The 27,808-nt window shown below is 44.9% G+C and overlaps 1 long non-coding RNA gene and 2 other non-coding genes across 3 annotated transcripts in view; 2 read left to right on the plus strand and 1 right to left on the minus strand.

Moving 5' to 3' along the window:
- The window catches only part of LOC114810198, a 57,824-nt gene extending 35,786 nt beyond the window's left edge, over positions 1-22,038 (plus strand). Inside the window, exon 3 of the long non-coding RNA XR_003757924.2 lies at positions 21,866-22,038. This is a non-coding gene — a long non-coding RNA (uncharacterized LOC114810198). The remainder of the gene's footprint in view (positions 1-21,865) is intronic.
- On the minus strand, positions 16,068-16,205 carry LOC114810619. Its single transcript, XR_003758315.1, has one exon. It is a non-coding gene; the product is annotated as a small nucleolar RNA SNORA7 (small nucleolar RNA).
- Positions 22,039-24,120: 2,082 nt separating the features above from the next.
- Positions 24,121-24,258, plus strand: LOC114810493. The gene has a single exon (XR_003758192.1). It is a non-coding gene; the product is annotated as a small nucleolar RNA SNORA7 (small nucleolar RNA).
- Positions 24,259-27,808: the final 3,550 nt, after the last annotated feature.

The following is a 27,808-nucleotide window of genomic DNA, read 5'->3' on the forward strand; positions in this document are numbered from 1 at the left end:
GTAAACAGGTTTCCTTGGCACCTACCTTGGCCACGACTCTTAGTCTACTTCTGCCTGCGATAGCCATTTTTACAAGAAGAGTTTTTCCCCTTGAATCACACTGAGAGGTTTTGTCATCAGCGGTTCACAGGCACTACATCCCTCTGTCTGTATATGTTTCGGTTGGCCATTTCGAGTAGCGTTTCCGAGCATCCACTGCCGGCCAGTTGGATTGCCAGTCTAATCAGTGAAACGGTAAGGTGTAAATTGCATTATTGTGGGTCCTGATTTGCTGGGATGGAATTAGTCAGGGAGCATGAGCCTCTGAAAGAGGAAGAACTGGGGTCCAGAGAATGGCTCTGGGATTCAGGAAACCTGGGTTCCAGTGCTGGCTCAGCCACTGACCCGCTGTGTGATCTTGGCTAGGTCATCTAACCTCTCCAACACATAGTTTCTTCATCCAGAATGATGGTGATTCTAATACTTTCCTCTCTAGTTTGTAGGGCTGTTGAGAGGATAAAATGACCTAATTGTTGCCAGAGAGTTTTGGAAAATAAAAGTGTTGTAAAATTTCAAGAAGCAGGAAAGAAGAGGTAAAGATATTGGGAGAAATGGAAGGGAGGAGAAATAATAATAATAATGTTGGTATTTGTTAAGCGCTTACTATGTGCCGAGCACTGTTCTAAGCGCTGGGGTAGACACGGGGGAATCGGGTTGTCCCACGTGGGGCTCACAGTCTTAATCCCCATTTTACAGATGAGGGAACTGAGGCACCGAGAAGTGAAGTGACTTGCCCAAAGTCACACAGCTGGCGAGTGGCAGAGCCGGGGTTCGAACCCATGACCTCTCACTCCAAAGCCCGTGCTCTTTCCAGTGAGAGTAGTGTGCATGGGACAGTCAATCAGTCGGTATTATTGAGTGCTTACTATGTGCAGAGCACTGTGTTTTGGGCTTGGGAGAGTACACTATTACCTATTTTTTTTCTGCAAAGTTTTCATAACAACATCTTGCATTTCCATAACTCTTTTTTTTTCCTACTGCTTTCCGATTAATGATCCTATTTTATACCCACATTAATTAATTCATTCATTCAATTGTATTTATCGAGTACTTACCTTGTGCAAAGCACTGTATTAAGCAATTGGGAGAGTACACTACAACAACAAATGGACACATTCCCTGCCACACAACATCTCGGTGAGGAAAGGAGCAGCGATGATTATTATCCCCATTTCACAGATGAGGAAACAAGGCCCAAAGAAGCCAAGTGACTCATACGATCACACAGCAGTCCAGTGGAAAAGTCATTCCGTACTCTTTCCACTAGATCACACTGCCTCGTCTCCCCACTGAATAAACATTTCTTTGATATTTATGAATTTTGCTATTGACTAAGGGGGCAGCTATCTCTGCAGACTTCATGGTTATTGTTCTTTACCTACCTGAGTTTTGTATGAAGTCGTTCCTTTTTTTGGGTTGATTCCCTTACAAATTTCACCAAGATTTGCTTATAGACAAGGCAATTTAAAGAAACAATGGTGCCCCTTATCTGATCGTTATTTATGGATATCTGTAAATGTTTATTGAGCCACTACTGTGTACGGTGTACTGTACTAAGTGTTTGGGAGAGATCAAAAAAAGTAGAAGAAAGAATTCCTGCCCTCGTGTAGCTTTTAGTCTAGCGGGGAAGACAGACAATTAAATAAATTAGAGTAAAGAGAGAATAATAGGGTACATAAGACAAATACATGAGTGCCATGGAGTTGTGATAACTGAAGTTTCCCAAATCCCTTTGCTTCCATAAATCTGGAATTACCAGCCTTCCCAGAAACGAGCTGACTAATCTTTTCCCCTTTATGACCAATATACACATATATGGACGCAAATTCTTTACAGGTGTCTGTTAAGTGTGTCTAGTACTTCAACGGTCCAGGAAAATGTTTAAAGAAAGTTTTAAGCAATAAAGTGTCAAATGCATTATAACCTATTTTATGGATTCATAGCTTATGCTTGAAGGAACTCAAACAAAAGAACGTCTTTAATTCAGCTACACTGAAGTGAAGATAGGTTTCAGGACATGAAAGATGACTCCAGAATTTACAGCCATTTCACTCTTGGTCACTGTGCCAGGACCTTACAAGGTGACTCTCTCAGAACGAACCATTTAAAGAAATAACAAAAGTCTTAACATTTGAAAGGAGGTTTCCTTCAAAGTGAACTTTAAAGTTTGATCCTGAGGGAATCTCTTTCCTGTCCCCGATCTCACAACATGTGACTCTCATGTGATACCTTCTTTTAACTCATTTGAGTCTCAAATCTATGATTTTGAATTAGAAACCCCCCCAGAAAATCACAGTTAGCTTTGGGAATCTTCATCAACTTACATGCCCTGTGATGAAATTGGGATTTTCTTCTGGCCAAGGATGAAGCAGGTTTCGCTATTTCCACTTTCCCTCTCCCCACTCGTGACGGTGATCCATTAAGAATCCCGAGCCCATCTGTTCTTGGAGGAGGGGCCGGTCTTCGGAAGACCCTCTGCATCCTGGGGGACAGAGTTCAGACCCACTCAGTTTCACTGGATAATCAGAAATTGGGGTGGAACTTCTCCATCTAGAAACCACAGCTCTCTACCTACCACTGTGAGGGGTTATAGGGCAGACCCAGTGTGAGGGGGCCTTTGTGGAGAGAGGGGAACTGAGAAGAGGAGATGGAAGCAAGGAATTGGAAAAGAGGGGATGAAAGGAAAAGGGGAAGGAGGGACGAGGAGGACGATGGGAGGCAATCAATCAATCAATGATATTTATTGAGTGCTTGCTATGTGCAGAGCACTGTCCTAAGCACTTGGGAGAGTACAATACAACGGAGTTAGCCAACACATCCTCTGCCCATTATGAGCTTACCATTAACAATTCCAGGAGCCGGAATAATAATAGTATTAATGATAATAATAATAATGGTGGTGGCAATAATCATAGTAGGCCTAGAGGAAAGAGCGTAGCCCTGGGAGTCAGAAGGACCTGGGTTCTAATCCCAGATCCGCCACTTGGGTGCCGTGTGATCTTGGGCAAGTCGTTTAACCTCTCTGGACCTCAGTTCGCTCATCTGTAAAATGGGAATTAAGACTGTGAGGAACTGAGTCCAACCTGACCAGCTTGTGTCTACCCTAGTGCCTAGAACAATGCCTGGAGCATAGTAAGCGCTTAACAAATGTCAGTAGTAGTAGTAGGATCTAGAATGCTCTTACGTGCTGGAGTAGATGCAAAATACTTAGATCAGAAACAGTTCTCGTCCCACAGGGGCTCTCAGTCTGAGGGATGATAATAATAATGATAATAATTATGGTATTAAGCTCCTACTGTATACCAGGCACTGTTCTAAGCTCTAGGGTAGATTCGAGATAGTTGGATTAGACACAGTCCCTATAAGGCGCACAGTTTTGATCCCCGTTTTACAGATGAGGGAACTGAGGCTCAGAGAAGTTAAGTGACTTGCCCAAGATCACGCAGCAGACAAGTGACAGAGCCGGGATTAGAACCCATGATCTTCTGACTTTCAGGCCCTCGCTCTATCCGTGAGGCCATGCTGCTTCCCAAAGAATCAGGTTAAATCTCTGTTTCACAGATTATGAAAATAAGGCACAGTAAAGTGATTTGCCCAAGGCCACACAGCAGGTAAGGGGCAAAGCCAGGATGGAAACCCAGGTCTTGGGTCTCTCAGGCCCAGGCTCTTGCCATTAGACCATGCTGCTTCCTGGGAACATTAATCTATATTAATGTAAACCTTAAAGGCTGGTGGGGATTATGATGTAATTCAGCCCCAAAGGGCAGTATGCTAAAGACATTAATCAAGTTAATCTATGCCCAGCCCACGGTATGTTTAAAATCTGTAAGGGAGAAAAAATGGATTTAACACGCATCGTAATGAGATATGTGAACAGATGTACGACTGAGATGTGCTAACAGACACTTTAGGAAACACCTGCTAGAGAATACTACTTTTGGGGTTACTATATGCAGAGTCACAGAGCTAATTACCTCTTCACTAGCTTCATGGTTTATTCATAATAACAATAATAATAATGATAATTGTGGTATTTGTTAATTGCTTGCTTTGTGCCAAGCACTGTTCTAAATGCTCAGAGAAGCAACATGGCTTAATGGAAAGAGCCTGGGCTTGGGAGTCAGAAGTCATGGGTTCTAATCCCGGCTCTGCCACTTGTCTGCTGTGTGACTTCGGACAAGGCACATAACTTCTCCGTGCTTCAGTTACCTCATCTGTAAAGTGGGGATTAAGACTGTGAGCCCCACGTGGGACAACGTTGATTACCTTGTATCTCCCCCAGTGCTTAGAACAGTGCTTGGCACATAGTAAGCGCTTAACAAATGCCATTATTATTATCATTATTACAAGGTAATCAGGTTGAACACAGTCCCTGTCCCACACGGGGCTCACCCTCTCAATCCGAATTTTACAGATGAGGTAACTGAGTCACAGAGAAGTGAAGTGATTTGCCCAAGGTCACACAGCAGGGAAGGGGCAAAGCCAGGATTAGAACCCACGTCCTCTGACTCCCAAGCCCGTGGTCTTTCCATTAGGCCACACTGCTTCTCATTACATAGGGCCCCGTGAATGTTTCCATTATAACCCTCCTTTCTGCAAGGTTTAGAGATCAACTGATGGAATTTCTCCCAAGCTGGCTCCTAAATTCTCAGTCCAGGCTAATTTGCCGATGATTGATAGAAATCAGTCATTTTATGTTTGCTAACGGTTAGAGAAAACAGTAACCGGGAACTTATTCTGGTTCTTCCCACAGCTAAAAATAGAATTGTTTATAAAACTCCTTTAAATTTAAAATTTCTCTTCAAGAGAAAAGTAGGCATTCTTCTAATAGGTATCTGCCTGGCCGTGCCTGGCATTTTGTCTTGGTGATGATTTGTTGAGTGGAGACTATGGGAAATAACTTTTTTTTTTCCTGTGAAACGTTTTTGAGACCATCTCCCACCACTTCTATAAAGATCGTATCAGCTGAATGAACTGTTGAAACAGTTCATGACAAATAGGAAGAAAAACATCCAACGTTCTCTCTTGGGTTACATTTTTCATGCAACTGTATCTCATGCCCTTTCATTCATTCATTCAATCATATTTATTGAACGTTTATATTTACTGACTGCTTACTGTGTGCAGAGCACCGTATTAAGTGTTTGGAAAGTACAATTCGGCAACGGATAGAGACGATCCCTACCCAACAAAGGGCTCACAGTTTAGGGGCATACAGACAACAAAACAAGACAAGTAGGCATCCATAGCATCAAAATAGATAAATAAAATTATAGATATATACACATCATTAATAAAATAATAAATATGTACAAATGTACACAAGTGCTGAGGGGCGGGGAAGTGGGTAGAGCAGAGGGAGGGAGTCGGGGCGATGGGGAGAGGAGGAGAAGCAGAGGAAAGGGGGGCTCAGTCTGGGAAGGTCTCCTGGAAGAGCTGAGCTCTCAGTAGGGCCTTGAAGGGGGGAAGAGAGATAATTTGGTGGATGTGAGGAGGGAGGGCATTCCGGGCCAGAAGTAGGACGTGGGCCAGGGGTCGACGGTGGGAAAGGCGAGAACGAGGCCCATTGAGGAGGTTAACAGCAGCAGGGGAGCGGAGTGTGTGGTCTGGCTGGAGAAGGAGAGAAGGGAGGTGAGGTAGGAGGAGGCACGGGGATGGACAGCTCGGAAGCCAAGAGTAAGGAGTTTTTCCTTACTCTTGGCTTCCGAGCTGTCCATCCCCTTGCTTCATACAGAAGCTGATAGGCAACCACTGGAGATTTTTGAGGGGGGAGGGGAGGGAGTGACATGCCCAGAGCATTTCTGTAGAAAAGCCCTTCTTAATGCTTTTGTGGGAAAGGTGTCTACTGGTTTTAAGGGGGTCTTGGATGAACCTTAAAGGGCATTTCCCAACTTTCCATCCCCATCGCCAAATGTCAAACTTTTACCAAACAGGGGGATGTTTTATTGTTTCAACTCCATAACACTGAGAAGCTGGCTGGAAATATTCACAGGGCAGCAAGTTTTCCCTGCCGTTGGGTCAAATGATAAAAAATAGCCCATTACGTTCTTCCTAGCTGCCTGCAGTGACCCTCCAACTATCAAACCATCAAGAAGTATTATTCGCATCTTCCGGCAATAAGAGAGCTTCCAAGGCTGTTCCCGATGTTGGATTTATAGATCCGCGTGGCAGGAGGGCAATCTTTTTAAACCCCGAAAGAAATCCTCCCTCTTCTGACCAATAGTGATTTATTAGCTTCTTAAGATCTGATACAGGAGCTTGTTTAGAAAGTCAAAGTATTATTTTTATGCCTAAATTCTCAACAAGTCCTTTTAAGATTTGGATAAGAAAACTTCTGCACAGTTTACTTCAATCTAGTTCGAGGCCCAGTTGGCTTAATTGTGTCCAACCCCATTAACTTGTGTCTACCCCATTGCTTGGTGCGGTGCCTGACATATAGTAAGCATTTAACTAGTGCCATACAAAAAAGAACTAAATTTTCTAAGGGTGTATGCCTCTTTCATATGAAATGAAGCAGCAGGGCTTAGTGGAAAGAGCAAGGGTCTGGAAGTCAGAGAAGTCGTAGTCAGATATGGAGGGGGAGAGAGTTTCAGGCGGGAGGATGGCTGTGATTAACCGTTCAGTGGCAAGAGGAAAGATTGAGGTACAGTAATTACCTTGACATTTGTGGAGTAAAATGTTCTGACATGGTTTATAGTGGAACGGGAGTGAGATTAGGTGAAACGGGGAGAGTTGATCGCCTTAAATCCGACAACAATCTAATCCCGGCTCTACGACTTGTCTCCTTTGTGACCTTGGGCAAGTCACTTTGCTTCTCTGTTACCTCATCTATAAAAGGGGGATAAAGATTCTGAGTCCCACGTGGGACAAGGACTGTATCCATTCTGATTATCTTGTACTTATACCAGCTCTAAACAAATACTATAAAAGAGATTTTTTAAAATATGTATGCTTGGAAGACATACCAACACAATATTGTAGGCTCCGTGAGGACATCGACCAGATCTTTTTATTTGTTAGAAACCACCTGATGCAGCCCTCTGCACACACCAGGTTTTAAGTACAGTGTCCAGCCCAATGTAGGTCTACAGTTCAATGCTCTGCATACAGTGGACAAAACAATAAATACTGATGATGATTATGACTGTGGATGATATGCTATTCTAGCATTTATATCAAATTTGCCTACCTCCATCAATTGGTCAATCGTATTTATTGAGTGGGCGCTGTGTGCACAGAACTGAACTAAGCACTTGAGTGGGGAGGGATAGAGTTGGTATACACAACCTTTGACCCCAAGGAGCTTACAATCTGGTGGGGGAAACACACATTAAAATTAATTACTCGGGAAGCAGCCGAGCAAAGGGATATGTACCTAAGTGCTGTGAAGTTGGGGATGGGGTGAGTATTAAATTGGTAAGGGATGCAGATCCAAGGGCATAAGAGATGCAGAAGGGAGAGATGATAGGGTGGAGAGATGGTAGGTTAACCAGGGATGACTTCTTAGAAAAGATACGATTTTAGTAGATTCGAAAATGAGGAGTCGTGGTCAGTCGGACACGGAGGGAGAGTTTCAGACAGAAGGATGGCTGTGATTAACAGGTCAGTGGCAAGAGGAAAGATTGAGGTACAGTAATTACCTTGACAGTTGTGGAGTCAAATGTTCTGACATGGTTTATAGTGGAACGGGAGTGAGATTAGGTGAAACGGGGAGAGTTGATTGCCTTAAATCAGACAACAAGGAGTTAATTTGTATTAGCTTTGTTTTCAAATCTTCTAGACTGGAGCTTTTGGAGGAGTGGGGTGACATATCCTGAACGATTCTGTAGAAAAATGATCCGGGCAGCAGAGTGATAAAATAATCCAGGCAGGATAGAAAGAGTGATCGTATTAACATGGTAGCAGTTTGGATGAAGAGGAAAGGGTGGATTTTAGCGATGTTGTGAAGGTGGGACTGACAGGATTTAGTGATGGATCGAATATGTGGGTTGAATGAGAGAGAGAGGAGTCGAGGATGATGCCGAGATTATGGGCTTGTGAGACAGGAAGGATAGTGGTGCTATCAGAAGTCACAGGGAGGACAGGGTTTGGGTGGGAAGACGAGGAGCTCGGTTTTGGACGTTAACTGTGAGGTGACAGGAGGACATCCAAGTAGAGATACCTTGAAGGCAAGAGGAGATGTGTGACTGGAGAGAGGAGAGGTGATAATTAAAGCCATGGGAGTAAATGAGTTCCCCAAGGGAGTGAGTGTAGCTGGAGAATAGAAGGGGAACCAGAACTGAACCTTAAGGTAACCGCGTAGTTAGGGGTGGGAGGCAGAGGAGCCCGTGAAGGAGCCACAGAGAGCCCCTGGCGGAAATCTAAATGTCAGGCTGACTTTGTCCACTTCAACTTTATCCTTTCATGCTTTAACTCTGCCCTCTCCTCTGCCCAGCAAAAATATTTCTCCACCATTATTGACCCTCATGCCCATCGCCCTCACCCGCTGTTCCAGATATTTGACTCCCTCCTCAGGCCCCCTGCTTCCCCCAACCGTCCCTTGCCCCCAGCAACGTGGCCACCTACTTTATTAAGAAAATTGACACCATCAGGTTGAGCTTCCTAAAACGGCCCCTGCCACTCCTCAGTCCCTTCCCCTGTCAGGTCCTTCTCCAACTCTCTTGTGCTTTCCAGGAGTAGCTCTAGAGATCTCCTGCTTCGTCTCAAAAGTCACCCCCTCCATCTGTGCGTCTGCCCCCATGGCTTCACACCTCATTTAAACTCTCACCCCCTTTCTTCTTCCCTCCCTAACGGTCATCTTCAATCATTCACTCTCCAATGGCTTCTTCCCCAATGCTTTCAAACATGCCCATGTCTTCCCTATACTTAAAAAAAAAAAAAACCCTAATTACTAAAGCACGAAATAAAAACTCTTGATGATTTCGGGGGAACCGTGAAATAGCCGAGGTCCTGACAGCTTTCAGTGGAATTGACTTTCATTAAGAGGGCAGTTGGGTAGCTAGACTCAGGTCAAAATAGAAATTTCACCCCTGCAAGGTTTTAATCATTACTGTTTCGGTTACGATAGCCGTTGATTAAGTGCTAATGTTTTGCCAACAATGTACTGAGCCCTGGGAAAAGGTTCAAAGATACTGAATCCATTATATAGCTAAACTCCTACGGGACAGGGAATATGTGTTAGTGGAAAGAGCCCGGGCTTGGGAGTCAGAGGACGCGGGTTCTAATCCCAGCTCTGCCACTCATCCACTTTGTCACCTTAAGCAAGCCACTTCACTGCTCTGTGCCTCAGTTACCGCATCTGTAAAATGGGGATTGAGACTCTGAGCCCCACTTGGGACAACCTAATTACCTTGTATATTAGAACAGGGCTTGGCACATAGTAAGCACTTAACAAATCCCATTATTGTTATTACACTCCTAAGAAACAACATGACCTATTGGATAGAGCACAGGCCTGGGAGTCGGAAGGACCTGGATTCTTATCCCGGCTCTGCCACATTTCTGCTGTGGCACCTTGGGCGAGTCACTTCACTTCTTCATGTCTCAGTCCTCTTATCTGTAAAATGGGGATTAAGACTGTCAGCCCCTTGTGGAACATGGACTGTGTTCAACCCGTTTGCCTTGTCTCTACCCAGAAGAGAGTCTGGCATATAGTAAGCATTTAACGAATACCGAAAATCATCATCAATCACGGCATTCGTTGGGCACACAGTAAATGCTATGAGTCTATCGATAGATTGAGCCCTTCAGTGGCTCAACGTCCCTGGCCCTCAGAGCTTTCTAAATCTCACTGTGCGTGACAGTGGAGAGTGGAGAGTGGGTGGCTTATTTGATGACAGTTTCAGAGGGGAAAATGTAATGGAGTCAATTCAGTAAAAAAACAATAAATCATTCACATTCAGGGTAATGAGAAGCCATATTCATCTTTGCTGGAAGGATCAGTCTTCTACCTCCTTGGTCACTCCCAACACAGCCATCAACCCTGGTGTAGTTGAGGCCCCTGGAAGATTCAGTCGCATTAAATGAGGCTTACTATGTGTGAAGAACTGTGTTAAGTGCTTGGGAGAAGACAGTATAGCAGTATAACAGACACATTCCCCCTGAACCAGAAGTCCCCGGATAACCTTATGCTGGGAGAGTCCTCAATCAGTTTCTAACAAAGAGGGTAGTTTCCTTTTCTCTCTAACTAGGCGAGTACTTAGAGGTGCAAGACAGTGCCACCAGAGGACAATATCGTAAAACAAAATGCAATAAAGGGTAATGCGTATCATCAAGATAATATCTTTGCTATGGAAAGAGAGAAGGAGAGAGAGAGCACTGTCTTTTGGATCTGCGGATGATAGTTCAGCACAGTGGAGTGCTCAGTACAGTGCTCGATGCCCAGCAGGTTACAGTTGCAGAGTTCTTTCTAGAGTGGGCAGCCAGCAGAGCACTTTGTGCATAATTTAAATAAATATTGATGAATGAATGGATTTGAATTCTCCGCAACTAGCTATTCTTAAAACACATAGGACATCCCTCTTCATTGACTATCTTATTTTCATTCATTCAATTGTACTTATCGAGTGCTTACTGTGTGCAAAACACTGTACTATGCCATCAGGAGAGTGCAATACAACAACACACATTCCCTGCCCACAATGAGCTCACAATCTAGACGGAGAGACAATATCTTACCTGCACTTGCAGAGAATTGCTATCTTGAGAAGCAGCAGGGTCTAGTGAAGAGACATGGGCTTGGGAGTCGGGGGATTTGGGTTCTAGTTCCCGGTCCACCACTTTCCTCCTGTGCCACCTTGAGCGAGTCATTTAACTGCTCTGTGCCTCAGTTCTCCATCTGTAAAAACGGATGATAACTCTTCTACTTCCCCATTAGACCCTTGTGGAACTGCATTCAATCTGTATTTGTACCCACTGCATGTGTGATACACTATATGTGCATCTTCCTAGCATTTAGTTCAGTGCTTGGCACATATTAATTGCTAAACAAATGCCTCAATTTTAATTATTATTATTTAAATAGGTTCCACTCTATGCATTGTTTCAAAAACAGATGGAAGTGGGGATTCAGAGACCTGGAATCGAATTCCAGCTCTACCATCTGCCTGTGGTGTAATCTTGGATGAAGCGTAGGCTGCTGTCTTGCCTTAGTTGCTTCATCTGTAAAATGGGAATAAAACACATGTTCTCCTTCTCTCTAAGACCATGATGTTGGGAATTGACTTCTTTGGTACTCCTGAGCAATAGCATCCCTAAATTGATCAGAAACCCCCTGGAATAAACACTTGAAGACAGTAGGAACTATTTTATCCTCCATCACCTTGAATGGGGAAAATAAATAGAGAATTTGGTTTGTGTGTAGTTAGCCCTTATCATTTCAGGCACTAAAACACTCAGTACTTTTAAAGATACGTATCTCTTAGAATTTTATTCTCCGGGTCCCCTCAAATTCCCTCTCTAGGAAAAGCAAGCCTAACTTCCCCATCACCTTCAAGTCATTTTATGGACCCGATTTGTGCAGAGCTGTGTATGAGGCACTGGAGAAATCACATAACCGTCATCATGGTACCTTGAATTTGTAGAGCTTTTTTATTTTTTCCGAAGTACTCCATCCCTTTTCCCCCGACCCAACTCATCACTATTTATTCTTGCAACACCCCTGTGAGGTAGTGAAAGAGGTGGGTGTTATTAGTCCCATTTTATAGATGAGGAAACTGAATCCCAAAGCTGTTAAGCGACTCGTGCAGGTCTCATATATACAACAGGCCAGTGGCAGAGCTGGAGTTGGAACCCAGAGGCTCTTACTAGGACATGCTTTCTTCCATAAATAAGATGCAGACCTTTTCCCAGAGGCCTTCCAATCCAAGAGGCACCAAAAGGGCTTAATTAACAAGATCCGGGAAACAGAACAGAGAAGGGTACAAAATATCTTACAAAAGGAGGACAGCCTTTTCGCATTCAAGTTTCCCTAGCTTCCTAACCAGAAACACTGACCTGTGAGGCTGATTTCCGCCTTCCCCACTGTAATTTTTCATGGCATTTGTTAAACATTTACTATGTGCCAGGCACTGTCCTGAGCGAGGGGTAGATACAATCTAATTAGGTTGGAAACAATCCCTGTCCTACACGGGGCTCAAAGGCTCAATCCCCATTTTCCGGAGGATGTCACTGAGGCACAGAGAAATTAGGCGATTTGCTCAAGGTCACACAGCAGACACGTGGCAGACCCGGGTTTAGAGCACAGTTCCTTCTGACTCCCAGGCCTGTGCTCTATCCACTGGGCCATGCTGCTTCCATTCTGGTGAGGGCAGGTCCTGCCTGCAGGGTAATAAGTGGGAGAAGGGAAGGGTAGCGGTCGTGGTGGGGAGGGGGGATTCCTTGAAAGTCTCTCTGTCCTTCCCCCTGAGATGTTGGGGCTTCCAATGGCTAAGCGGCCTAGTCCACGCAGACCTCTTCCTGTCCAGCTGCCAAGAGAGCCTAGAGACGGGTGGCAAATCTAGGGAGCGAACGGTAAAACGCTTGGAAGCGTGCGACTAGCTGATTCCTGAAGCTGGGCCAGCTATGAGATGATCCCGAAGCACTCTTTTAACGATATCAATTTTCTTCACATTTCCCCTCATTAAGAGGTGTCCAAGACATTTCTTTAAACCTAATTTCATGATAATGATACTATACAAAATAGACATACCCGCCGCAGAAATCTGTGAAAAATAACAATAGCAATTCCTTCAGCTCATCACAAGGGCCTTTGTTTCCAGAGGTTGAGCCAAGCCTCTCTATTTTTAACTACCTCCCAGTATTCGATTACATTGAGCAATAAAGACGCTAGGGTGGCATCTCCAGAATATCCACTGGCCGGAACATTCCAGTTACCATTCACCCAAGAATTCCGTGGCAATTTTCCTAGTGGGGGCTCTTTGTGCTCTGGGGCAGAGCATTAGACTTTGGCAAAAGTGAGCATCATTTCTTAGAATCCGCCTCAATCTCTGATGGCTGAGGGAGAGATCCTGTCAAGTCGTAACCCCCTGGTTCCCGTGAACCATTTATCCACCCTCCTCCAAGGGGTGCTCTCTTTGGCCGCATATGAGCTCACTGGGAGCCGGAAATGTGTCTGTTTGTTGTTCTATTGCACTCGCCCGAGCACTCAGTCTAGTGATTTGCACAGAGTAAGTGCTCAATAGATACATTTGAATGAGTGAATCAATCCCTGTTCCCCTTGTAGTGACATTACATTTGGGAAAATGCAGAGAACTAGATTCAGTCAGGCCGGGCTACGGTGGGAGGGAATGTGCTTCCGTATGTGAGGAGGAGTTACAGTTGTGACCCTCCAACCCAGCCTGCACGCTTCGCTCCTCTAGTGCTATCCTTCTCACTGTACCTCACTGTCGTCTACATGCCTGCCGTCCAATCCCCCACATCCTGCCTCTGGTCTGGAAAGAAGCAGCGTGGCTTAGTGGAAAGAGCGTGGGCTTGGGAATCAGAGGTCATGGGTTCTAATCCCGGCTCCGCCGCTAGTCAGCCGTGTGACCTTGGGCAAGTCACTTAACCTCTCTGTGCCTCAGTTACCTCATCTGTCAAATGGGGATTAAAAAAAACTGTGAGCCCCACGTGGGACAACCTGATCACCTTGTATCCCCCAGCGCTTAGAACAGTGCTTTGCACATTCCACATACCACAAAAAGACAAAACTCCCTCGCTCCTCATACCTGATAGACAATTACTCTCCCCACCGGCATTCAAATAGAGAAATAGAGAACTTGGTGTGTGTATGTGTGTAGTTAGCCCTTATCATTTCAGACACTAAAACACTCAGTACTTTTAAAAATACATATCTTTCAGAATTTAACATCTCCTCCAAGAGGCCTTCCCATACTAAACCCTCCTCTCTCATTCCTTCCCTCTTCTCCCACTCCCTTCTTCGTCACTCTGACTCGCTCCCTTTATTCATCCCACAGATCATCAACAGATCGATCTTGTTCTCTGTCTTGTAAGTGCTTGGGAAAGTACAGTGCGATAGAGTCGGTAGATAAGTTTCCCGTCTTCAAGGAGTTTACAGTCTAATGGGAGATGCAGACACTAACATAAATGACAGGTAACAGGATGCAACTGAGTTTAAAAATATGTACATAGATTCTTTTGGGGGAGGGGGTAAATATTTATGATAAGAGGGTGAGGCCTCAAGTAAGATGAGGTAGGGAGGGAAAGTAGGGTTGGGTGATGAGGGATTATATAGGGAAGACATCCTGGAGGAGATTTGATTTCAGTAAAGTTTTGAAGATGGGGAGAACGGTGGTCTGTTGGATATGAAAAGAGAGGAAATTCCAGACAAGAGGGAGGACTCGATGGCCATTGAGATGAAAACAATGCTCAAGGACTTGGTGATAAAAGAGAGGCTGGGTTGTAGTGGAAGAGGAGCAAGGATGGATGGGGAGTGAGCTGATCGTGTGTTTCCAAGCAGCTGGGGAGAACTCACACGGTCACCAAAAGCAAACTAGGCTTCTACCTGGCGGCCTCCCGCCGGAACTCGTAATCATACCGCAACTCTTTATTTAGTTAACGTTGCACTGCTCTGCTTTAAATTACTTTGCTATTGATTAAACCGTAATTTAGCAGTGTTCAACTTTACACTGAAGTTTTCTTCATATCTTTTTTTGAGAGGGTCTGGAATGTAATCTCATTTATAACAGGTAAATCTAGGGAAAAACGTCCTCCACGGTTTGTCACGGTATTTTCAAGTTTTAAAACGCTGCCGAATCTTGGTGTGTGTGTGGGGGGGTCTACTATATCCCAGTTACCCAGTATAATAGTGATTATTATGGTACTTCTTCAGTGCTTGCTATGTGCCAAGCACTGTTTTAAGCACTGGGGAATCAGGTTGGGGGAATCATAGACCCTGTCCAACATGGGGCTCACACTCTTAATCCCCATTTTAAAGATGAGGTAACTGAGTCTCAGATAAGTTGAACAACCTGCCCGAGGTCACACGTCAGACATGTGGCAGAGCTGGAATTAGGACCCAGGGCCTTCTGACTTCCAGTCCTGTGCTCTATCCACCAAACCATGCTGATTCTCTGCATAGTGTTCTGCACACAGTGTGTTAGCAAAATATTCCACATGCTCCAGCTGCCCAGTAGAGTGTTCTACACATAGTTTAAGAACAAGGCTCTGCCCACCATAGGTGCCTAGAGCATGTGCCACCTCTGACCACAAGGAGTTTATAGACTATGGTACTGTAGACATCAAAATCAATTACGGATAGGGAAATAGATAAATAGAAGCATTTTACAAAAATATGTGGATAGTGATAATAATAATGATTATGGTATTTGTGAAGCGCTTACTATATGCCAAGCACTGTTCTTATCACTGGGATAGATAGAAGGTAATCATGTTGTCCCACGTGGGGCTCACGGTCTTAATCCTCATTTTACAGATGAGGTAACTGAGGCACAGAGAAGTGACTTGCCCAAAGTCACACAGCTAAGTGACAGAGCTGGGATTAGAACTCACGACCTCTGACTCCAAGCCTGCGTTCTTTCCACTAAGCCTCGCTGCTTCTCCTTAGGGGAAATGAAGGCTGATTGAAGGAATGCCTCATGGACCTGTGATTTTAGGAGGATTTTGTAAGTGGGAAGGGCGGTGGACTGTTGGCTATGAACGGGCAGAGAGGTCCAGGCCACAGAAAGGATGTGGGCAAGGGTTTGGAGGTGGGATAGGTGAGTTTTGAGATACAGTGAGTAGGGCGGCATTAGAGGAGTGGAGTATTTGGATTAGGGGTCAGTAGGAAATCTGGGAGGTAGGGTAGGAGTCTTATGCTGTCGAGTTGTCTCTGACCCATAGCAACGTCACGGATACATCTCTCCCAGAAAGCCCCACCTCCATCTGCAATCATTCTGGTAGTGGATCCAGAGAGTTTTCTCGGTAAAATTATGGAAGCGGTTTACCATTGCCTCTTTCCGCACAGAAAACTTGAGTCTCCACCCACGACTCTCTCCCCTTCCGCTGCTGCCCAGCACAGGGGAGTTTTGCCTCGTAGCAGATTGTCTTCCACTCGCTAGCCACCGGCCAAGCTAGGAATGGAATGGATAGGCCTCTGCTTGACTCTCCCTCCCATATTCGAGACTGAAAGACTACTGGAAACTCTCCAGATGCGACCCTGAGAGAGGAGGATAGGAGGGGAGAGCTTATTGAGAGCCTTAAAACAGACAATGAGGAGTTTCTGTTGGTTGCAGAGATGGATTGGCCACCACTGGAGATTTTTGAAGAATGGGTAGATAAGGCTCAGACAGTCTTTCATTAAAATGATCCAGGCAGCAGAGCAAAGTAAGGATTGGAGTGGGGAGAGAAAGGCAGGAAGTCCACAGAGAAGCTGATGCAGTAGTCGAGGCGGGATACGATGAGTTCTTGGATCAGCGTGGAGCAGTTTTGAATTCTCTTTTTGCTCATTAATGGTACAGGTAGGGCAAAGAACACCACTGTAACGTTTCATATGCACGGGGTATTCTTGTGCCAAATGATGGGCACAATAATAATAGTAGTAATATTGGTATTTGTTAAGCGCTTACTATGTGCAGAGCACTGTTCTAAGCGCTGGGGGAGATACAGGGTAATCAGGTCATCCCACGTGAGGCTCACAGTTAATCCCCATTTTACAGATGAGGTAACTGAAGCCCAGAGAAGTGAAGTGACTCGCCCACAGTCACACAGCTGACAAGTGGCGGAGCCGGGAGTCGAACCCATGACCTCTGACTCCGAAGCCCAGGCTCTTTCCACTGAGCCACGCTGCTTCCCTAGTGCACAAGAAACACCATCCCGGCACAACGAAGCACGACCTCTAATAAGGGGCTAAAATAGGGAACAGCGGGAGGCAGAAATCACGAAACGTTAGTTTGCCTGGTGTATAACCACCAGAATTGATTGGGGGAAATCTGAGACACCAAGAGGAGGAAAACAGCTATAACAGCAGGAAGGGGAATCTACATTCTCACCCTGTGAGCGGGAGAGTTGATGATTTTATTAGCCTCACCTGTGCACGGTGAGAAAACATCACTGTCAGTAATAGTCAAGTTGTCCTGCTTGAAGTTGTTACTGGTGGCAGTGAGACACCATCAGTAATAGAGAAGCAGCATGGCCTAGTGGAAGGAGCATGGGCCTGGGAGTCAGAGGACCTGGGTTCAAATCACCACTCTGCCATATATCGTCCCGGTGTCCTTGGGTAAGTCCCTTAACTTCCCTGTGCCTCGTTTACCTCATCTGTAAAAAGGGGATTAAGACTGTGAGTCCCACAGGGGACAAGGACTTCATCCAACCTGATTCGTTTGTAAGTGCCCGGCTCTCCCGATTCTCCGTTCTGTTCTCCCTCCACTAGGTCAATCGGTAATGCATGATTTAAAAGAGAAAGGTATCTCCTACTACCGGCAGAATATAGGCTTTAATTGCATTGTGCAGTCGTGGTAATGGGTTACGCTGAGCCTTCCACACTCTCTGTTTTGGTTTCCTTGAGTACAGTGGCATAGGAAGGGAACCAGCTGGTAGGGAGAGCCGGAGAAGGCTCTGGTGGTAGAACAGAGTGTCACTAAGCCCTCACTAGCAGCGGACGCCACTGTCCTCTCACCCATTTATGGTAATTGTTAAGCACTAACTAAGTGTTCTAGGCACTGTACTAAGCGCTGGGGTGCTTACAAGTAAATTGGGATGGTCACAGTCCCTGTCCCTCATGGGGCTCACAGCCCTAATCCCCATTTTGCAGATGAGGTCACTGAGGCACAGAGAAATGAAGGCCCAAGGCCACACAGCCCTCCAGTGGTGGACAGGATTAGAACCCAAGACCGTCTGAGTCACGGGCCCTTTCTCTATCCACTAAGCTTCTCAAGTGACGAGTAATCACGGTCAGTAGTATTATCTTCAAACTTCAAGGACCATTGTGTGTTTGTGTGTAAGTGCGTAGGATTCCTTGATTTAGAATGTATAAACACTAGGTCAGGGAAGATGCCATAGACAACTTCCTTCAATCAATCAATCAATCAATCAATCAGTGATATTTATTGAGTGCTTACTATATGTAGAGCACTGTACCAAGCCTTTGGGAGAGTAGAAGCAACAGAGTTGGCAGACATGTTCCCTGCCCACAATGAGCTTGCTGTCTACAGTAGACGGACACTAATATAAATAAATAATCTATAATAGATAATTTAAAGATATGTGTATAAGTTCTGTGCAGATGAAGGTGGGTGAATATCAAGTGCTTGAAGGATTAAGATTCAAGTTCCTTGACTTCTTTTCTGTTTCCTAGTGAAAATTGGATCCACCTTGGCGAAGGGTAGGGGGTGAGAGGAGAGGAGATTATAATAATAATAATAATAATAATGTTGGTATTTGTTAAGCGCTTACTATGTGCAGAGCACTGTTCTAAGCGCTGGGGTAGACACAGGGGAATCAGGTTGTCCCACGTGGGGCTCACAGTCTTAATCCCCATTTTACAGATGAGGTCACTGAGGCCCAGAGAAGTGAAGTGACTTGCCCACGGTCACACAGCTGACAAGTGGCAGAGCCGGAATTCGAACCCATGCCCTCCGACTCCAAAGTCCGTGCTCTTTCCGCTGAGCCACGAGATGAAGGTACAATAAAGAGATCGGTGTTAGAGGAGTGAAGTGTGAAGGCCGGTATTGCTGACTGAGTGCCTAAATTAGGCAACGTAGACTAATGGAAGGACCATGAGCATGGGAATCAAAGGATCTGAGTTCTAATCCCAGCTCTGCCTCTTGTCTACTGTGTGACCTTGGGCAAATCACTTAATTTATCTCTGTCTCAGTACCTTCAACTGGGGATTAAGACTGGGAACTCTGGGTGGGACACGGACTGGGTCCAATCTGATTAGCTTCAATCTCCAGTACAGTATCTGGTGAAGTAAGCACTTAACAAATACCATTTAAAAAAAAAAAATCGAGCCCCATGAAGGACAAGGACCACATCGAATTCCCACCTGTGTATTCTCTTTGAGGGCTTAATACCGTGCTCTGCATAGAGTAAGTCTTAATAAATACTATTTCCACTACTTATGCATAATGGAAAGGAGCTTCTTTTTGACGAGGAGGTGAATGGCTTTTGAGGAGTGAGGAATCGTGGACTGCGGAAAAATAATCCGGGCAGCTGGGTGAGATGTGGCCTGGAGAAAGGAGATACAGGAGGGAGGCCAGTGATGCAGTAAAGATGGAAGTGTTTGGACCAGCATGGTGGTAGTTTGGAAGGAGAGGATTCTCAGAGGTTGTGAAGGTAGAACTGACAGTATTTGGTGACAGGTTGAATATAAGGGTTGAATAATAGTAATATTGACAGTGGCGTTTTTTAAGCACTTTCTGTTTGCCAAGCCCTTATTGAACCCTACAAGATAAGCACTGAGGACACACAGGCCCTGACCCATCTGGAGGTCACAACCTAGAAGGGAGAAGAGGTGTTGAATCCCCATTTTATAGATAATAATCATTACAGCATTTGTTAAGCGTTTACTATGTGCCAAGCAATGTTCTAAGCACTGGACTAATTATGGTATCTGTTAAGCACTTATTATGGTCTAGGCACTCTACTAAATGCTGGGGTGGATACGAGCAAATTGGTCGGGCACAGTCCCTGTCCCGCATGGGGCTCACAGTCTCAATCTCCGTTTTACAGATGAGGTAACTGAGGCCACGAGAAGTGAAGTGATTTGCCCAAGGTCACACAGCAGAAGAGCAGCAGAGCCGGGATTAGAACCCATGAACCTCTGACTCCGCTGCTGGTGATTTAGCCACCACGGCATGCTGCTGAGGGAGCTGAGGCACAGGGAGGCTAAATGACTTGTCCAAGGTCACACAACAGGCAAATGGAGGAGTTGGGTTTTAGAACCCAGGTTCTCTGACTCCCAAGCCCGTGCTTTTTCCACTACGCTATGCTGTTTCTCATGTGTAACAGAGGTGATCCATTCATTCAGTTGCATGCGTTAGGCCCTTTTTGTTTGCAAAGCGTTGCTCGAAAGGCTTGGGAGAATACAGCATAACAGTAAACGGACACATTCCCTGTCCACAGTGCGCTTAGGGTCTAGAGGATGCTGGTGGTGTCTCCTGTGATGTAAAAGTCTGGGGAAGGATAAGAATGGGGTGGGAAAATGAGGACTTCTGTTTTGGGCTTGTTTAAGGTTGAGGTATTGTCAGGGTTTGCAAGAAGTGACATCCCAGAGCCAAAGAGGAAGTGGGAAATTGCAGAGAAGGAAAGAGGATGGGCCTGGAGAGGTATATTTTCCTATCTGTAATAAATGTTTTGCTCACGCACCAGACTGTAAGCTCTTTGAGGGTAGGCACCGTGTCTACCAATCCCACTCTACACTCCTGAGTGCTTAGTTCGGTGTTCTGCACACAGTACGTTCATTCATTCAATAGTATTTATTGAGCGCTTACTGTGTGCAGAGCACTGTATTAGGCGCCAGGACTGTACAAATCGGTAACAGATAGAGACAGTCCCTGCCCTCTGACGGGCTTACAGTCTAATACATACATAATAAATACTATTTATTGACTGATTTCAGTAAGTTAAATCGGTTATAAAATTAACTTACCAAAAGCAAACTGTGAGAATGGTTCAGTGGTAGAATTCTTGTCTGCCACGCGGGAGGCCCCGGTCCTGATTCTATTTATTGCTACTTGATTCTATTTACTGCTTTCTTGATTCTATTTATTGCTATCGTTCTCGTCTGCCCGTCTCCCCCGATTAGACTGAAAGTCCGTCAAAGGGCAGGACTGTCTCTATCGGTTACTGATTTGTACATTCCAAGCACTTGGTACAGTGCTCTGTACATAGCGTGGCTCAGTGGAAAGAGCACGGGCTTTGGAGTCAGAGGTCATGGGTTCGAATCCCAGCTCTGCCACTTGTCAGCTGCGTGACTGTGGGCGAGTCACTTCACTTCTCCGTGCCTCAGTGACCTCATCTGTAAAATGGGGATTAAGACTGTGAGCCCCACGTGGGACAACCTGATTCCCCTGTGTCAACCCCAGCGCTTAGAACGGTGCTCTGCACATAGTAAGCGCTTAACAAATACCAACATTCTTATTATTATTACATAGTAAGCGCTCAATAAATGCTATTGAATGAATGAATGAATGCCATTTTGTTCCTGTTTTTAGCTCCCAAGCCAAATATCTACTTTCCCAACTCCCTAGTTCAGTGCAATTCATACAGTTAGCTGTCAATAAATACCACTGATTGATACCCAGACCTAGAAACTGCGCGAAGAACGTTCAGCACGGCCTACTGGTTAGAGCCTGGGCCTGGGAGTCGAAAGGATCTGGGTTCTAATTCCAGCTTTGCCATTTGTCTGCTGTGTGACTTTGGGCATGTCATTTAACTTTTGTGCTACAGTTACCTCATCTGTCAAACGGAGATTGACTGTGAGCCCGTGTGGGACAGGGACTGTGTCCAATCTGATTAGGTTGTATCCACTCCAGCTCTTAGTACACTCTCTGCCACATAGTAAGCACTTAACGAATACCATTAAAAAAAAAAAAAGTCGTTGACCACCCCAGGTTCGGGGAATGAAAAGTTGGGTTTGAGTGGCTCCTGACTCATTAACTTTTCAAACGAGTATCTGTAAGGACTTGAATTAGATTGCAAAACCCTAATTGGATTTTCAGGCCCCAGAGTAGCAACTGTTTCAAATTTTTTGTTCTGCCCAGTTCCTGATGTATTTATACAAACACTGAAAAGAACTAAAGAGTCCCTATTTTTTCCCAGTGTAGTTCAGAGGGATAGGCATTTTACAAATGATTTCAACCAAATAAACATTTTCTCTTTTTTCCAGTTTCTACAAACTATCAAATGAGGACACTTTCCAAGAATACATCACTCTTTATAATCATCTTTTCATCATCCGTGGCCCCGAATATGGTTTCAACACGTTGCAGTATATTACTTGTGTGATCGCTTAGTGCACTATTACTCAACAGCAATACAATCATTACTCTTACATGAAGTGTTTCACAATAAATACATTATAATATTCCCCAGACCCATCATTATGTTTCATATTCTTACTGTGAGTTGAGTATGTCCATTCCCTGCTTTAACTGCTGGTCATTTTGTATTTCTAAGGAAGGGAAACGGAAGGAATCCATGTTTAGGGTCATTCTTACCTCATACAATTTTTGTTTCTATAGAAAAACAAAATTCTTAGAGGTGTCCCACTGGAAGCCACCCAAGGGCATATGTTGAGGAATTTAGGAATTTGGCTTCTGCTCAATTTCCTGGTTCCTTATCAATTCAGGAAGAACGAGCTAATGCGTAAATACTTGGCTCTCTCCATTCTAGAACTAATAGTAATAATGCCGGTATTTGTTAAGCGCACGCTATGTGCCAAGCACTGTTCTAAGCGTTGGGTTATATACAAGGTGATTAGGTTGTCCCACATGGGGCTCACAGTCTTAATCCCCATTTTACACATGAGGCAACTGAGGCACAGAGAAGTTAAGTGTCTCGCTCAAAGCCGCAACGTTGACAAGCCGCGGAGGCGGGGTTAGAACCCACAACTCTGACTCCCAAGTCCGTGCTCTTTCCACTGAGCCACGCTGCTGAGGATTGAACAAACAGATGACTGTAACATGTAAAGTTACAGTGAAACTAATAAAGGAGGCTTATTGGGCTGTCAGTGCCACCTACCCCTCCCCCCCCCCAACACACACCAAGAATCGAAACAATATAAATTGGATTTCCCTAATTTCTCAAAAGTCTTAACATTCATGAGACCTGCCCATGACTCAAGGTATTTGAATTCTTATTTCGTTTTTATTGTTACCAAATCCCCAATCCCCGGGCAACAGTTTGAAGCATTAAGCAAACTTCCTAAACCTAAACCTAAGCCGATTTTGATGCCAGATTCTCTGTAAAAAAGAAACCCGTAAGCACTCAATAAGTACAATTGACTGACTGACTTGATTTCCACATGAGAAGCAGCGTGGCCTAGTGGATAGAGCACGATTTATCTCCACTAAAGGAGTGAGATTTTGGTAAATGTAAGGAGTGAGATTTGGGTAAATGTACTGAAGTGCTACAAAGTTCCCCGGTTTTCTTTTGTGTTCTAACAAAGAGCCTTAGAAAAGGGTCGGAAGTCTTGTTGGGATATAATGGTGAAAATTTTCATTCCCCTAAATATAGCTTCTAGGTCTGCAACTAAGTACCTGAAGGTACACACCATCCTTGCACTTTCTTCTTGGACTTCTCCACTCTAGTGACAACAAAATAACAGTGAAAGAATGTCAAGACAACCGTAAAACCTAACCCCAAACTATAGTGGTCACACCACTGTTTCCAAAATACCAAAACTGTAGGTCAGATTTGATTATAAAATGACTGGTCTTCAGAGTGAAATGTCCTGCCTTTTAACAATTTTCTCTACTTTCTTCTTAAGTCCTTCTAGACAGTAAGGTCGATATGGGCAGGGAATGTGTCCACCAATTCTGTTGTATTGTACTCTCCCAGGTGCTTAGTACAATGCTCTGCACACAGAAAATGCTTAATAAATACCAGTAATGATGCCGATTAAAGTGATAGTGGTTAATGCAGTTTTGATTGCACTCTCTCATCCCTTTGAGTCCCTCTAGACTGTCCCTCCGCTCTAGACTGTAAACTCATTGTAGGCAAAGAATGAGTTACATGGTGCTCTCCCAAGTTCTTAGTACAGTGCTCTGCACACTGTAAGCTCTCAATAAATACAACTGACTGACTTCCACGTGAGAAGCAGCATGGCCTAGTTGATAGAGCACTGGTTTTGGAGTCAGAAGGATGCGGGTTCTAGTCCTCGCTCTGGTACTTGTTTGCTGTATGACCTAGAGTAAGTCACTTGACTTCCCTGTGCCTTGGGTTCCCTCATCTGTAAAATGGGGATTAAGACTGTGAACCCCGCTTGAGACATGGACTTTGTCCCACCTGATTAATCTGTGCCTACCCCAGTGCTTAGAACAGTGTTTGACCACTTCTGATGGTCAATGAATACCGTCGTCATCTTTCTAGTCGTGTTCCTTCTGGGTCAAGGAGTAAATAAGTAAGTAGGTAGTCGGGGGTGTCCTCTCAGGATGGCACCTGGAGGGTTTCCAGTACTCTACCAGTCTCAGTTACAGGAGGGAGAGTCGAGCAGAGGCCTACTCATTCCATTCCTCACTTGGCCAGTGGCTAGCGGGTGGAAGGCCATCTGCTACTAGTCAAAACTCACTGTGCTGTGCAGCAGCGGCCTGGAGGAGAGTCTAGGATGGAGACATTGCACGGAAGAAGGCAAGGGCAAACCATTTCCGCATTCTTTACCGAGAAAACTATATGGATACACTATCGAAAGGATTGCAGATGGAGGTGGGGCATTCTGGGAGAGATGTGTCCATGGAGTCCCTGTGGGTTGGAGACGACTTGATAGTATGAGCCAAGATGAGCCAGGGATGCACCACATTGCCAAGCGCATGTAGAATTTTAGCTCCAAAATCTAATTACTGCCCGAGTGATTGCACCAGAGTGCGGCTACTGGGCTGTCATGTCTTCAACCGGTGAGCACTGGCCAAGAGAGCTGCCCAGGTAGCCTCAGTGGTCTTTAATGCCCACGTTAACCATCCAGTTTGGGATTTCCTTATGAGCCGGTCTAGTCCAAAATGCGCCTTATGTATTGGGTTGGTTTTTTTATGGTATTTGTTAAGCGCTTATTATGTGACGGGCACTGTTCTGAGCCCTGAGGTACATCATCAGCTTGAACACGGTCCCCGTCCCACCTGGGGCTCACAGTCCTAATCTCCATTTTACAGATGAGGTAACTGAGGCCCAGAGAAGTGAAGTGACCTGCTCAAAATCACACAGGAGACAGTGGCACAGCCCCAACAGACATCATTTAGGTTTTCCAGCAACAGGCCGGAAGTGGGATTTGAGGAGACAGTAAAAGAAAAAGGTATGGTGCCTGCCTTCGAAGAGTTTGCAATCTAACAGGGGGGCAAAAAGATATGAATTGTATACATAGAGTGGGAGCAGGAGGGAAAAATCAATCAGTGGTATTTATTGAAAACTTACCGTGTTCAGAGCAATCAGTAGTATTTATTGAGAACTTACTTGTGCAGGACACTGTACCAAGCACTTGGGAGAGTACAACGCAACAGTATAACAGACACATTCCCGGCCCAGAGTGAGTTTACAGTCCAGAGCAACTGCATTAAGTGCGTGGGAGAATACAGCAGATTTTATAGGCATGCTCCATGGCCCCCCTGAGTTTACAATGTAGAGAGAAAAGATAGTAAGTGCTATTTTTATTATTATTATATTATTTATTACTATTATGGTATTTGTTAAATGCTTAAAATGCACCAGGTACCGTTCTAAGTCCTGGGATAGATACAAGCTGATCAGGTTAAACATAGTCCCTGTCCCACATGGGGCTCACACTCTTAATCCCCATTTTATAGGTGAGGTAACTGAGGCAAAGTGCAGTGACTTCCCCAAGGTCACCCAGCAGCCGAGCGGTAGAGTTGGGCTTAGAACCCAGGTCCTCCTGACTCCCAGGTCCATGCTCTATCCACCAGGCCACACTGCTTCTCCTAATAAATGTCGTAATTAATGGAAAAAGGATAGATAAGAGGAGCATCTAAAATTTGCGCATGCATATGCGTGTTAAGCCCAAATGTTGGAATGACAAGACCAGGGGAGGTGGAAATTACTAATCTGATGAATTTGAAGGCGGAAATAATTCCAGATGCTGATAGCATGTGGAGGCCACCCACTTCTCTTGAGTTTTCACAATATCCTGGCCAGAGATGATAGAAGAGGGTTGGATTTGGTGCCAACTGGCTTCAGGGCCGTTCCAAATTACTGCTACTCCATCCAGGAGCCACAGCAAGGGAAATGAAATGGACCAGAAGCCGTTCCGTTTCGGAGTGACCAACCCCAGTGAAACTCAATAATGATAATGATAACTGGGGTATTTGCCGAGCACTTACTATGTGCCAGGGGTAGATACAACTTTATCAGGTTGGACACGGTCCCTGTCCACACATGAGTCTCGCGGTCTCCATCGCCATTTTACAGAGGAGGTAACTGAGGCCCCGAGAAGTGAAGTGACTTGCCCAAGGTCACACAGCAGACAAGTGGCGGAGCTGGTTTTAGAATCCCAGGTCCGTGGATTATCCAGTATGATGAGAACCGCGTGAATGCGATCTTTGCTAGTGAGTGTTCTTGTTAGCGGCTGGGAAGTATGAAATCTGGAGATCAGGTTAAATATGCTCTCCCCAGATGGTGTTGACATTTCAATCAGAGAGGCTGAGTTAATTTAGCAGTCTCTGGACGCCACCGAAGTTCTGAGAAAGTGTACCTTGTATTTTCCGCCCTAGAAGCATGGTAATTCTGATGTAAAGTAGAACCCTGTCTATTTCTGAACTCTCACTGCCTCGGTCCTTTCTTCTCTAGATTAAATGCTCTACGCTATTCCCAAGATTTTTCCTTCCCCTATTTTCTACATTAAATTAGAGGTCCAGATGTGGAAAGTGGTTATGCAAACAGGAAAGGGGGCAGTGGGCAAGGGAGCCTGGGCCACTGGCAAAGGTTTTGAAAAATGCTTGACACATTTGATTCACATTTAAGTGGCGTGGGGCCTCAGGCCCATCATGCTGCTGTTTCTATTTCATCTTTGTTATTACGGTTTCCCCAACAACTAGTCTCCTCACTTCCCTGGTAAATAAACGGAAGCTCCAGTACTCGCTTTGAAAACACGTCCCCATCTTGAAATGGAGAAAATGGAAACAAAAAAATCTCCATTTCATGATGCTCTCCTTTTTCCTCCATCAAAAAACCATCACCTTCCAAGCTCTCCATCTCATTTCTCCATCTCCATTTTAGAGAAGCAGCGTGGCTTAGTGGAAAAACCTGGGGCTTGGGAGTCAGAGGACATGGGTTCCAATCGCTGTTCTGTCAGTTGTCTGCTGTGTGACCTTGGGCAAGCCATTTCACTTCTCTGTGCCTGTTATCCTACCTGTAAAATGGGGATTAAGACTGTGAGTCCCACGTAGGACAACCTGATTAACCTTGTATCTACCCCGGCACTTAGAACACTGCTTGGCACTGAGTAAGCGCTTAAATACCATAATCATTATTATCATCTGAGCCCTCGTTCTTATCCATTCTTGTCAACCACTTCAGGGCAATATATATTCTTCACTCCTTCAACACTAACCTTCTCACTGTGCCTTGCCCACCTTTGACTACTTTGATACATCCTCCCTTCTTTCAGGGAGTCTCAGGCTACTGCTCTACCCAACCTTAATACCCTTCTAAAATCTTACCATATGAAGGAAGATTCTCCCGTTCATTTCCTCTCTCTCAAGTAGAAACTAAAATGGCCCTAGACCCAGCAGGTGGACAGTGGAACTGTGCATCAAGAGACAACCTCAGCCGGACACAGGGCGGAAAGCAGCATGTCCTAGTAGAAAGATCATGGGCCTGGAAGTCAGAGGACCTAGATTTATTCCCACCTCTGCCATTTGTCAGCTAAGTGACTTAGACAAGTAACTTAACTTTTTTGTGCCTCAGTTACCTCACTTGTAAAATGGGAATTAATCCTGTGAGCCCTATGTGGGGTAGACACAGTGTCCTACCGGAGGATCTTGCATTTACCCCAGTACTTAGAACGGTGCCTGAAACTTAGTAAGTGTTTAATAAATACCATTTAAAAATAGCAAAAATAGAAATGATTGTTGGTCAAACTCCCCACTCCCCATTCTGAGAAAATCCC

The sequence above is a fragment of the Ornithorhynchus anatinus genome, chromosome 3, assembly GCF_004115215.2.
Source record: "Ornithorhynchus anatinus isolate Pmale09 chromosome 3, mOrnAna1.pri.v4, whole genome shotgun sequence".
Lineage (NCBI taxonomy): Eukaryota > Metazoa > Chordata > Mammalia > Monotremata > Ornithorhynchidae > Ornithorhynchus > Ornithorhynchus anatinus.